General features: G+C 39.8%; 1 protein-coding gene and 1 long non-coding RNA gene across 4 annotated transcripts in view; one reads left to right on the plus strand and one right to left on the minus strand.

Annotated features, from left to right (window-relative positions):
- Positions 1 to 12,632, minus strand: part of LOC132783773 (uncharacterized) — a 98,082-nt gene that overhangs the window by 39,631 nt on the left and 45,819 nt on the right. For all 3 annotated transcript variants that reach the window (XR_009632188.1, XR_009632189.1, XR_009632187.1), the window contains exon 3: positions 11,062 to 11,122. This is a non-coding gene — a long non-coding RNA (uncharacterized LOC132783773). The remainder of the gene's footprint in view (positions 1 to 11,061; positions 11,123 to 12,632) is intronic.
- LOC132783771 (uncharacterized) overlaps positions 3,443 to 12,632 on the plus strand; it is a 34,361-nt gene continuing 25,171 nt past the window's right edge. Inside the window, exon 1 of the mRNA XM_060789131.1 lies at positions 3,443 to 3,625. The gene's annotated coding sequence lies outside the window, so the exon portion shown is untranslated. The remainder of the gene's footprint in view (positions 3,626 to 12,632) is intronic.

Raw genomic sequence — 12,632 nt, forward strand, 5'->3', positions numbered from 1 at the left:
AGGCAAAGCATTAATTTTGGCTTTTTGTGTTCGGTGTGCACTTTATTCATCTGCAACGCCCCCCAAAAACACAAAAACACACACACCCTTCACACACACACACCACAGACACACACACACGCTGAGGGACAGCGGCAGACAGGCAATCATTTGGCAATCAATTTACGAGTAGTGTACAACAAATTCCCAACGCTTGCTTTTGATTTTTTGATTAGTTTTTTATTGATTTATGTGAGGCTCTGTCGAATGTTTGAATTCAATTCCAAATCGAACTAAATTCCCACACTTACACACACACACACACACACACAGACCACGGAAGAAGAGTGAGAATGAGAAAAGGAGAAAGTGAGAGTTTCGCCGTGCATTAATGTGTTAAACTTTGTTATTGTTTTGTTTAACTCTCATCTTTTTGGTTTTCGGTCTCTCTTCTGCTGCTGCTGCTATCTCATACCATGGGCCACTTAATGCGGCGTATGCGCAATATCTGACCCACACACACACAGTCACACGGACTCACTCAAGAGTTGTGGGCCAGAAACGGAAGCACTAAACCAAACATCAAAATAAACAGCACACTTAATCGTGTATAAATGTTTATATTTACCCTGTAGGCGCTTTCTCGTTGCCTCTGCTCGAAATCAACATCAACATCGGCATAGTTTTATGTCTCAATCGAAACGTTTGCGAGAGCCAAATAAAAATAATCAGCAAGTCAATACAACTCAGCCCAAGACAAACCCGAGAAATCGTTGTCAGTCTACGGAAGAAATGCTTAAATCTCATGTGTATAAACAGGCAGAGAGAGAGAGAGAGAGAGAGGCACACATATTTGATGAAGTTGTTGGTGCGTTTTTTATGGCATCGATATGATATGGTGATTAAGTGGTTAGTTCCATAAAAGCCAACGGGGCGTATGCTTGTTTAAGTGGTATCAATGAAATTGTTGTTGGACGCGTGCGATTCCATTTAGAGGAAGGTGTAGAATCTGCTTAAAGAGATCGCCCAGACAGACCGACAGACGGACATCTGTTTATGCTTTGCAGAGCAAACTGTGCACATAAAGTGCTTAAAGTGTGTGGCCAACTAAGTTTTGTTGATGATTCCGTCGTCGGATATGGCTTTGAAATATCAATGAAACGAGGAATATGATGGCTGTTATGGAAAATGTTGGAGCACGAAATAGCTGCTTAGGAAATGAATCTCTGTCTGTTGAATGTCAATGAATGTGACGTCAAAATAGTTTGGGGAAGGGCTCAAAATCTTTGCTAGATTTAAGGAATTGAATCAGCTGTTGATCATGGGAATATTTTAGAGGGATTTTGTAGCACATTCTTAGCATGGAAAGGAAGCATATCAATGTCTGTTTTGGAAATGAATCTCTGTTTGTTGAATGCCAATGAAAGTGTCATTAAAGTACTTCGGGGAAGTTCTAAAAATATTGCTAGATTTAATAAATTGAATAAGCTGTTGATCATGGATATTTTGAAGGGATTTTATAGAAAATTCTTAGAGTAAAAAGAATGCATATTAATTGATGTTATGGAAATTAATCTATGTCTGTTGAATATCAATGAAAGTGTCACTAAAGTACTTCGGGGAAGTTCTAAAAATATTGATAGATTTAAGAAATTGAATCAGCTGTTGATCATGGGAATATTTTATTGGGATTTTGTAGCACATTCTTAGTATGGAAAGGAAAGGAAGCATATCAATGTCTGTTTTGGAAATGAATCTCTGTTTGTTGAATGTCAATGAAAGTGTCATTAAAGTACTTCGGGAAAGTGTTAAAAATATTGATAGATTTAAGAAATTGAATAAGCTGTTGACCATCGAAATACTTTAGAGGGATTTTATAGCAAATTCCTAGTATGAAAAGAATGCATATTAATGTGGAAAGTAATTTCCAACGCAGTTTATGAAGCATTATTTCCGTTGCTGAACTCAGTTGATGAATGCTGCAACTATAAATAACATACTTGGTAATGATTCACGCTACACTTAAAAAGCGCTTAAAATATATAACTCTGCATTTTTGCATTTTCTATCTGCATTTTTCTCGCGTTGCCCCTTGTACAACAATTATTGCGTATACGCAGCGTTTTCATTGAAAGTTGCCACAGCAAACAGCAAACTTTAACTCATTAAAAACTTTGTTTACACAGTTTGTGTGAGGTGTGTGCAGCAGGTAATTATCTTGAATGTGAGCTGTTTTATTTTTCATTCACGGGGTGCATTGAGGTGACATTTTAATATATTAAAGCAAATAGTTGCATTGAAGCCAAAAAGCAGTGAAAGCAATTTGCCAGAGAGACTGTTCACTGCCTGCCGCTTGTTGCCTGCAGTGTGCTCAGCTGGTGGCAGACACTGTGGCAACAATCGGAGGGGTGGAACGCTGCTTGACTGCGGTCTAATTTGGAACTTGTTTGTCTAAGCTATAAGCACAATAAATCCAGCTTTGGATCATAAGTTTTGTCAGCACTAAAAGAGGAGGGAATCTAAATTGTGGCTAGCTGATAAAGCCAAAACAAGTCCAGGCGGTCTTTAGTTGCTGCAATAACAAGTGCAACCTTTGCAATCGGAGAAGGGAAAAAAGGAAAGCCCACGGGAACACTCAGAGTGCTTACTAACTTATGGTTGTGTTTGCTGGTTATCTGTATGTGTGTTGCTACCCCATCGTCATCATCATCATCATCGTCATCATCAACAGCAACGTCATCGTCATCGTCAGCTCGTGCAAACACTTGACTTTTTCCCCCCCCTCCCTCTCATTCACATTCTCGTTGTCGTTCTCGTTCTCGTTCACATTCTCATTCTGTTTCTCTGTATTTGCCTTGCCATTTGCTGGAGCAAATTTTCTTGATTGCCCTGGCATTGGCATTGGCATTTTCGCCTGTTTTCTTGTTTTCCTTTCTCTGTGTGACTCTTGTGCTTATGCGTTGTCATCTCGCTTTCTCCTTTTTTTTCGGCACTTTTTCCTCCCGCCTCGCCTTGACAGTGATTTTGACATTTCACGCGCATTTATGTCGTTCCATCTTTATTTTTATTATTTATGTTTTTACAAAAAACAGCCAAAAAACAACCAAAAAAAAAAAAAAGGTCAACAGTCGTTTTGCATACACAATCAACACACTCAGCACACTCGCATCCTTAAGCAAAGGACCTTAACTAGCAGCACACGCGCGCTGTCCAGTTGCTCCCTTGTGGCGCATTTGTGTTCAAGTAAATTGATTCACATTCCATCCTAGCCTGGCCTGGCCCCAAGAATAGCATTTCACTCAGCACAAAATAATTATGAATGAACTGTCAGCTCAGCTGTTTGCTGTTAACTCGCTGTTAAACGCTGCTCTTTGAATTAACAGCACTCGAAATGCGGCACAGTCAGAAGCTGCACAGCTGTTGGTCGCTTGTTTTCAGTTTTCAGTCTCAGTCGAACCACAGACGTTGAGACGAGAGCACACGCGACGCGCATGTTCGAAAAAAGAATATATTTTGTTGAAAGAATTTGTCGAGCGAAAGTCGGAAACGAAAACACGAAGCACATTCGCTCACACGTTGCGTATACGCGCCGTGCGCCGTGGTCAGCATAGACACACTACATCAGTGCATTTGAGTAAATAAAATGGTCAGTTCTCGACAGCAATAGCAACAGCGACTTTATTATGACAGCTAAAATAACAAATAAACTGTTTGTTTGATCAACAAGCGAAAATATTCAATTACCACGAAATTAACTCAATCAAATGGCTGACCAAATGAATTCGATTGCTTAACGTTTAACCAACTACAACGAGAATACTTTAATACAATCCAAAATGCAAACGAATTGCGGAAATTGCAAATCGAATTCACTCGGAATGTAACGCCCAAGTATAAACTCGTTTGCCAAATAATAAATTTATATAAATTTGATCAGACTTTGCCGAATGTCACATTTGAGGGGGAATTGCATTAGATCAACGCCTTTTTAAATTCCACTTTTTCCCTTCTGTGTTCAGCTTCTGTGCCCTCGAGGCACGTGAAATCCATATTGATGGTTCGCTGGCATCGTCGTCGTCGACGTCGTCTTCCTGTTGGCACTCAGTTCTTTGTTTGATTTGCATATTGCTACCTGTCTGAGCTGCGACACAAGTAAACAGGGCAACAACACAAAAACGAAGACTTCAACGAGCAGCAGCAAGACAACAAAACGTGATAAAATAAGCGGAAAAATAGCTGACAAGCAACGCACAACCTTCCCCCACTTCCCCTCCACTTTCTGTTCTCTATAAAAAAAAATGAGAAATAAAAACATTTGCTGTACAGAACAAAGAAAATTATCTGACCAGCGGCCTGAGGCGTGCCTCTTCGCCTCTGTCTGCGTCTCTTCCCACGCCTACACAGCTTTCCCTCCTCTCTTCTTCTTCGCTGTGTCTGCCTTTGTTTGAGCCTCGGTCACTGTCGCGTTTCCCCTCCGCCGCTGCTCCCCTGAGGTGCCAGTGACAAGTGACAGTTTTGTTTGTTTGCCACCGCCCCGAAGGGGGCCTGAGCTATATTCTCCGAGGAGTGCTGGTCACCTAATTTGGCCAATGCTTTTATTGTTTGCCCATGCCACGAGCCACGAGGCTCACTCTCTGCTATTATGCCATAGCGTAGCGCGTATTCTCGCTTCATTCTGTTTACACGCACTTTTAACGTGTGTTTATTCGTGGATAACGTAAACTAATTGAGCCATTCACTTCATTCGCTAACGCTGCGTATGCGCTATTTTGTCTACAACTATTCGCTAACTATGCCTCAGGCCAGTCACGTTTGCACACTCGTCCCAAGCAATCAGCGAATGCCTTGAAATCGCACACAGAGAACTGAATTCACTTGCAATTGCAGCGGAGGAAAAGCGGGGAAATTGTAGTGAAACTTTCATTAAAGAAGAATGTATGCTCTTGCATTGAAAAGTTCTAATGAATTTTCTATTTGTTCAAGGTGCAAGTCCTTACTCAATTGTGATTTGTTTTGTATTATTCTATTATTTTGTTATTAATTATTAAATAATGATTTGTTATATTTCTATATCAATTACTTTGACCTGAAGACCTTACTTTTGCTCTTTATAATCTGCCATTCAATTTTAAGGTATAAACAATAATGAGGAAATCATTTTGTCAACTTAAATACAAAATAATTTGTGCAGACATACAGCAAGTATTAGAATCTGCAACTATATTTGTGTTGTTATATTAAATGGCAGTGGCGGCGCAGCAAAAGCTAGAAAATTCTGGTGAAATTTTAAAGAAGAACTGAATGCACTCACTTGCACCTTGCAGCAAAGGAAAAGCTGGAAAAATCTAGTGAAATTTTGCCTAAAAAGAATTTATACTCTTGCAGTAAAAAAGTGCTAACATGAATTTCTATATTTTTATGATGTTTGCTGCTTAATTTAGAGTCTGGCAATTCTTGTTTTAAATTATGGTTTATTTGTATTTTTATTTTACTAACTTCAGCTTAAGAGACTCAGTTCAGCCTTGGAATTTAGTTCTAAGCTGCACACAGTAATCAGTGAAATATTTTATAAAATGTGAAATAATCTATACAGATATCCAGCAAGTAGCCGAATCTTTAACACTCGATTTTCAAATATTTGCTAGCAATTCAATTCAATTCAGTATTAAATTTGAATTTTAAACATTTTCATGTTCATTCTGCTATTGCTAACAACATGCATTGCAAGCTGAGCAACTCTTTGTGAGTGTAGTCAAAGAAATCATCGTTCACCTTCCCTTTGCGGTCTGTCATTTGTCACTCGTCACCCCCTTTCGTTGTCCCCCTCTCTACCCCACTTATAGTTGTCACTCTCAATGGCAACCATCAAGCCTGTTAGCTACTTGCTTGGTAGTCATCGTTGTCATCCTCAGCGCCCATCGTCAGCTGAGTGAGTGAGTTGCCTTGCCTTGTGGCTGCAACTTGTTTACCTGGCCGTGTGTTTTAATGAAATGCAAATGCAAACAAGACGCCGCCGCCGCCTTCGTGGAAAGTTTCGCCCTTGCATTCGCATTCATATGAGGATGAATCGACAGCATGAAATTTATTTTTTTTGCTTCGCACTTAAGCAGCGATAATATTAATTTTGTGGTTTTCCCAATGGTTTGCCAGCTGTCACACAATTGCAAGTGTAAAATGTAATTAAATTGAATCATTTTACAAGCTCGCTTGTGGCCCCATTAAATATGTATCTATCATCATTTGATTTCGTTTACGAGCAGCCTCCCAAAACACACATAAATAAATTGGCAAAATGTTACTTTATGACAGGTGCCCTGCGAGGTTTTTTCGTTGCTTCCAGCTTCGAGGCCATAAAAACAGATTTGTGCATAATTTGAAAAACGTTTGGCAAAGGGATTTCTATTGCATTAAACTTCAAGCTTGTCAGGTTAATGTCTCATTTTATGCCGCAGCTTAACTTTCCCTTCTCCACACATATGAAAAGTGTCATAAAAACAGTTTATGGACCTTGGTTGTGTGTAAAATTTAACACTTTTTATATGGAACAACCTTGTGGAAACCCTTTGGGGAGCAACAAACGTAACTTTACTGCAAACCTTGACTGCATTTGAGTTGCTGTTGCAATTATTTACTATACATATTCCATCACTTATTCAACTTGGTCTCTTTAGCATGCAATATATCTCGGCTAATTAGCTGCACTTCAGCTCTAATTCAAGGAGATTTCTTTACTTCTTTTCGAGCAACTTTTGCCACAAATTGCTGCCACACATTCATCTATTCATGAGTCGGTAACAAGCCAAGGACAAACGAGCTAGAGAAATGGCGATAAGGCGACAAAGAGGGAGAAAGAATGAGAGAAAAGAGAGTGCAAAACCCTTTGGCAACATATCGCAACAACTTTTCGGCTTGACATGCTTCAGCTTCTAAGCTCCGATGAATAACTTGCAAATTTGTTTCTGAATGACCGAAAATAAAGTGAAAGTTTCTCTCTTCTTTCTAACACACATAGATTGAGGGATATTGTTGGGGTCAGAAGAGAACACTTGAATTTAATTAAAGATGAGTTTACGTCATAAACTCTTAAGCTAGTAAAGCTGCTTTTAATTACTGTTTGGCCAACTGCCCGACTGGCTAATGGCTTCAATTTCAAATTTGTGCGGCTTAAATCAAACTTAATTTTCAACTTTGCCAAATAAACTGTGAGCGCAACTCAACAAAAACTTTAGGTAAATCTGGGGAACAAAAAATATGAAAAAAAGAAAGAAAGAAACTCCGACCCTTAAGACAAAGTCAAAGCCGAGAGCTACTTATAAATATTATGAGTGTATTCATTCATTGAATTATGCTGATTTCTTTGATTACAATTTCCCTCTTCATACGCTTGTTGTTTTCTGTTTTCTGTTGTTGTTGTTTTTGTTATTGGTTTCCTTTTCACTTTGTTGGCTTATTGTGACGCTCGCCGCATTTTCATTAATTTATTGCAGCCAAGGGCAACTGATTTCAGTTTAATTCAATTTATTTCCCGATACAAACAGCGAGACAACAACCACAGCAAATAGTAATAATCATGGGAGGTAAACGAGAATGAACGACTGTTCAATACCCTTTGGGAAAAAGATTACAAGTTGTACATGCCCTGCTTAGCTGCTGCTTTTTACAGGGAATGCTAAAAACAATAATATTTCGTATTTCTTTCATGTCTTGTTAACAGTTGTGCATGCTCCGCTCTTCTGCTGCTTTTTACAGGGTATACTAAAAACAATAACATTTCGTATTTATTTCATGTCCACAAATGTTGCGTTGGCGATGCTTTCGGGTGGCATTCGAGCCCAGAGCACAAAGTCACTCAACTGCTTATCTGGCGAGTTCCATCGGAGGGAAAAACTAAGTCAAATCAAAGCCAAGTGTGCCTTCATCTTTGTGTGTGTGTGTGTGTGTGTGTGTGTGTGTGATTGTCGCCGTGTCGAGACACGCATTTGAAATGTATGCACGACAAATTCATTATAATTTTCGCCGCCCAGCTCCTGCTCAGGCTTTGATCCGTGCGTGCCAAGACATACGCCCCACGAATTTCCTCTTCAATTCCATGTTGTTGTTGATGTTTTTGTTGGCACGCGCACACACACACACAGATACACACACACACACACACACACATCGATACACCGACACACTCACTAGCAAAATGAAATCAGTTTAAATGCGCCCCAATGTGTCGTTTTTGGATTATGATTCCGAACGTTTCTCATTCGCTGTCGCACCACAGAAACCCAAACACTAAAGACATGTGCGAAAGAGAGAGGGAGAAAGAGAGAGAGGTGGAATGTGTGTGCGTGTGTGTGCAAATGAGATGCCCAAGGCGCTGCAAAAATATGCCTTTTTCGCACACAATATGCCCCATGGTCATGGCCAGCATTCAACATACAACCTACAACATTCAACATTCAGCTTGTTCTGTTCTTCTTCGCCTTTTAAAGCAACAGACCCTTCAAAGCAATAACAACAAGAACAAGAACTACATATAACAAGTACGAAGGCGAGTGTGCACGACTGTGAACTACCCGCTCCCCATTTTGAATAGAAACAAAAGCGTGCGATATTAACTTTAAAATGTACCAAATTAATATACCACAAAAATAGTAAAATGTTTCTAAGGATACATTTGGTATATTGGTATAGTACTGCTTTGAAAATATACCACTGCGGTATTAATTTTAAAATATACCAAATTAGTATACCACCAAAAATACTAAAAATATGCCAATATTTGGTATATTAATATAGTATTCAATATATATATATATATGTATTTAAAATATACCAAATAATATACATCAAAATACTAAAAATATACCGAAGGCTATATTGGTACATCGATATAGTACTACATTAAAATTATATAACAATGCTGTATTCATTTTAAATTATACTACAAACATACTAAAAATATACCGAAAGCTTTATTTGGTATACTGGTATTATACTTCATTCAATATATTCCACAGAGTGCAAAATATACCAGATTGTTAGCCAAATCAACTCACCTACTTCTACTTAAAATACCCTTCTATTTTATGGATTGCGGGTATAATAACAGGAGGAGCAAAATTGAAGAGGAAAACTCCTTTCTATAGTACATTCTCCATTGACCGCCCATGTGTGTAAATGCTTTGTCTGTACAAGTGAGTGTATGAATGAATGAATGAGTGAGTGGAGAGTGAGTGTGTGAGTGAGTGAGTGAGTGCTGCAGGCATTAGACTTGTGCTCCTTGGCATTTTTATGGCACTTTAAGCTAACGTTGAGTAATGCCCTGCACACACACACATATACACCACACACTTGCCCCTTTAACATACTCTCTCGCTCTTGCCTTTTGACAGACGGTGGGAAATAAAAGTCAAGTGGCAGCTTGAGTGGGTCAGGCAAAGATGAAAAGTTGCCCGCGCCAGGTGCCGCTGAGAAATGTGAGCTACTGAGAGCATAAGCAAATATTCAACTTGCAAAATGTCTTTGAGTCAACTCTAAAAAATATTTCTTTGGAAAGATGATATGCGACAAGCTTATGATTAACAACTTGAATGTTGTTTTCTGTTTTAAAGTTACTCCCAAAAGTATGCAATACATCTCTGCGTTAATCAGCTTAAAAGTACTTAAAAACTCTTAAAAGTCTTGATTTTTGTTTTGAAATGAGTTTACGTTGAATTCGCTCATTACAATTGGCAACCGCAAGCTAAGATAATGGCTAAACCCAAGTTGATATCCGTTTCCCCTGGAGACGCGTCAGATTACAAATGATTCGGCTGCTCAGTCCCACATATTAAATGACTCTTAAATTTCCATATAAATATCATAAATCTAAAAGCGAAAAACTTCGTTGTAATGCTGACCTTGATGGTCGATTAGTGGCACCTTTTGTCGACGACGAAAACGAAAGCGAAAAGAGGCGCCCCACAAGCAGATGCAACTCTTTGGCAATGTCATAAATAACAAGTTTAAGTCTCGCTCAGCAGCTGCTCGCCATCTTCATCGCCATTTTGTATTGTTGGCAGAAGGGCGCGCGCTCAGTTCCGTCTCCGTTTCCGCTGCGGCTGAGGCTGCTTGTTTTCTTTTCTTTTTTTGCGCTTTCCCTTCGGCTGCTGCCTTTTCCTTTACTTTTTCTGAAGAAGTCGCGTCGCATCGCGCATCTGATTTATGTGCCCGCTTTTTATATCATACGCGATGCCGTCAAAATAAATATCAAAAAGCAACAAATTGCGGCCATGCCACGGAACCTGAGCAGCGTCTAAAGAAGTGGTGAAGGAAATGAGGAGCTCAGGCAGCGTTGAGCTGCCTTTTCTCAAGTTCGCGCGTTGCGATGTCGCAGTTGGCGTTTAATTTTATGCCAGACGCTGCTGCGGCAAGGACACACACAACACGTGCCCAGCTGGGACCAACCAAGGTGTCCACATTCTGCCTCTCACGCTCTCTTTCTCTATGTTCTCTTCGTGTCCCAAAAGCCCCTTTGGCCTTTGTGCATAAATTTGAAATTGTTTGCCAGCATTTTCTGCCTCTTGTTGTTGCCGTCGTGTTGCGCGCGTTGCACACTTTTTGGCCACAGTGTCCTCGGCTTAATAAAGTCGCCTACTTAACGCAAACGACAATGAGTGTGTGTGCGAGCAAGGGGAGAAGGAGAGAGAGAGAGAGAAGAGAGTGCGTTGGCAGCATGTGTCACACATCCGCATCCGCATCCGGTGTTGGCATTGGCATTAGGCTACCTCTCACAGACGTTTGCTGTTTCCGGCCTCTGACTCTTTTATATCGTTTCTTTTATTTTGTTCTGCCCTCTTTTTTTGCCTGCTCATTGTCGCCACTCTTACGAAACAAAAGTGAACCGAAAAAAAACACACACACAGCACACACACATAAAGGAAGAAAAGCAGTAAACGCTTTAGCTGCAATACGCTTCAATTGCTAATCCTTAATGGCTTTGCCTCCAGCTCAAGGCTTTCGCAACTGAACTAACTGTTTGTGTTGCGCTTTGAGGATTACAAAACTTTGCCCCAAAAAAATAATTCAAAATAAAGAAACGCATGCACTTACCTTAAACTTTCGAATGTGGTTGCCACTAATCGTTGCCTAAACAGTAGATCCCTTGGCATTGCTATAAATAAATAAACGAAAAGAGTGGTAAATTATTTTGGGGGAGACAACTTTTATTTATAAACTTAAGCTCGAGACCTCGTTTGCATCTCTCTTTTTGACAGTTTGGAAGCCACAAAAGTTGTCTTACGCCCACACATATTTACACCTGACAACTGTAAGGGGAAGAAATAAAGTTTATACCAAAACAGCACATAAACATTTTGATGAAGTGCTAATTTGTTGTTGTTGGCTTACACATAAAAAATTAAAGCTCAAGTTGGCAAATGTTGTTGAATTAATCACACATTTGTCAAAATTATTCAAATGCCGCACAGCCACTCAGTGGGCGTCCCTCAATGAGTGTGAGTGTGAGTGTGAGTGTATGCGTGTGCACATTCACATTCACATGACATGAATAGTTAATACAAATGATGCCAAATGAGCCACACTGACAGTTGTGACTGTCTCTCTCTTGTGGCTGTGTCGCTCTGCGGTGCCGCAGTCTCATTATACCCTCTAAAGAAGATGCTGTCGAGTGGTTGCAACTAGAGTTCAAGTAATGAAGAAATTTTAAAACAACAGTTGCTTTTTATATACATATTTAAAGCCCTTTTTCACACTCGACTGCAGCTTTTATACTTGTTTTATATAATCCATTAATTTCCCTTTGGAAACATTCATAATTTTAAATTAAAGTGGCAGCAAATTCTAGGGTATTCCCTAGCCTAACACTCTCCACTTTCTAACACAGCTAATGAGTTTTTGTCATGCCCACCAAATTGCCCAGATTCTGTGACGTTGCCTCTGACGTAGGCTGACTCGATGTTGCGAGTGGAGAGTGGAGAGGCAAATCCTTTTTCTTGTTGCATGCAACTTGTTTGAGTTTCCGCTTGTTTTGTTGCCATTACAGGCAGGTTTATGAGACTTTTGCATGATGATAGCGCTTTGTTGTGCGCATACGAATGCGAATACGAATATGAGTAGAGATGAGTGTACTTTGAGTGTAGCCGCTAGGCATTCACTTGACTTTGTCTGCTGTCGCTGACAACTCGCAGACAGAAAGGGAAAAATATTCGAGATCGAGAATTAACAGCGGCGAACAAAGTTGATGGCACGTGGCGTATACGTAATACGCAAATTGTTTTAAATTTACCATCATCAACAACATGAAGAGCAACAGCAACCAGTTGGCAGTGATTAAAGAGGCGACTGACTCTTATGGCATAATCATATTCGCATTAATATTTTAGAAATGCTAAAAGCGATGCATTTAAATTTTTAATTTAAGTTTTTAATTACATTTCAGTGAAATGAGCAGCAGAAATCCTTTAATGGCTGTCGCGCCATCGCGTTCTTAATCCTTTCGAGCGGCATATTTTCCAGCGCGACTTAATGAGTCGCATTTCCATTACCATTTGCCATTTCCATGCGAAGCACGCAACTCGTCTCTGACAATAAACCTGAATGCCCTCGCTCTCTCTTCGCTCTGCCTCTGCCTTTTAACAGATGAGATACAAGCACTAAACAAA

The sequence above is a fragment of the Drosophila nasuta genome, chromosome 2L (genome assembly GCF_023558535.2).
Source record: "Drosophila nasuta strain 15112-1781.00 chromosome 2L, ASM2355853v1, whole genome shotgun sequence".
NCBI classification, from domain to species: domain Eukaryota; kingdom Metazoa; phylum Arthropoda; class Insecta; order Diptera; family Drosophilidae; genus Drosophila; species Drosophila nasuta.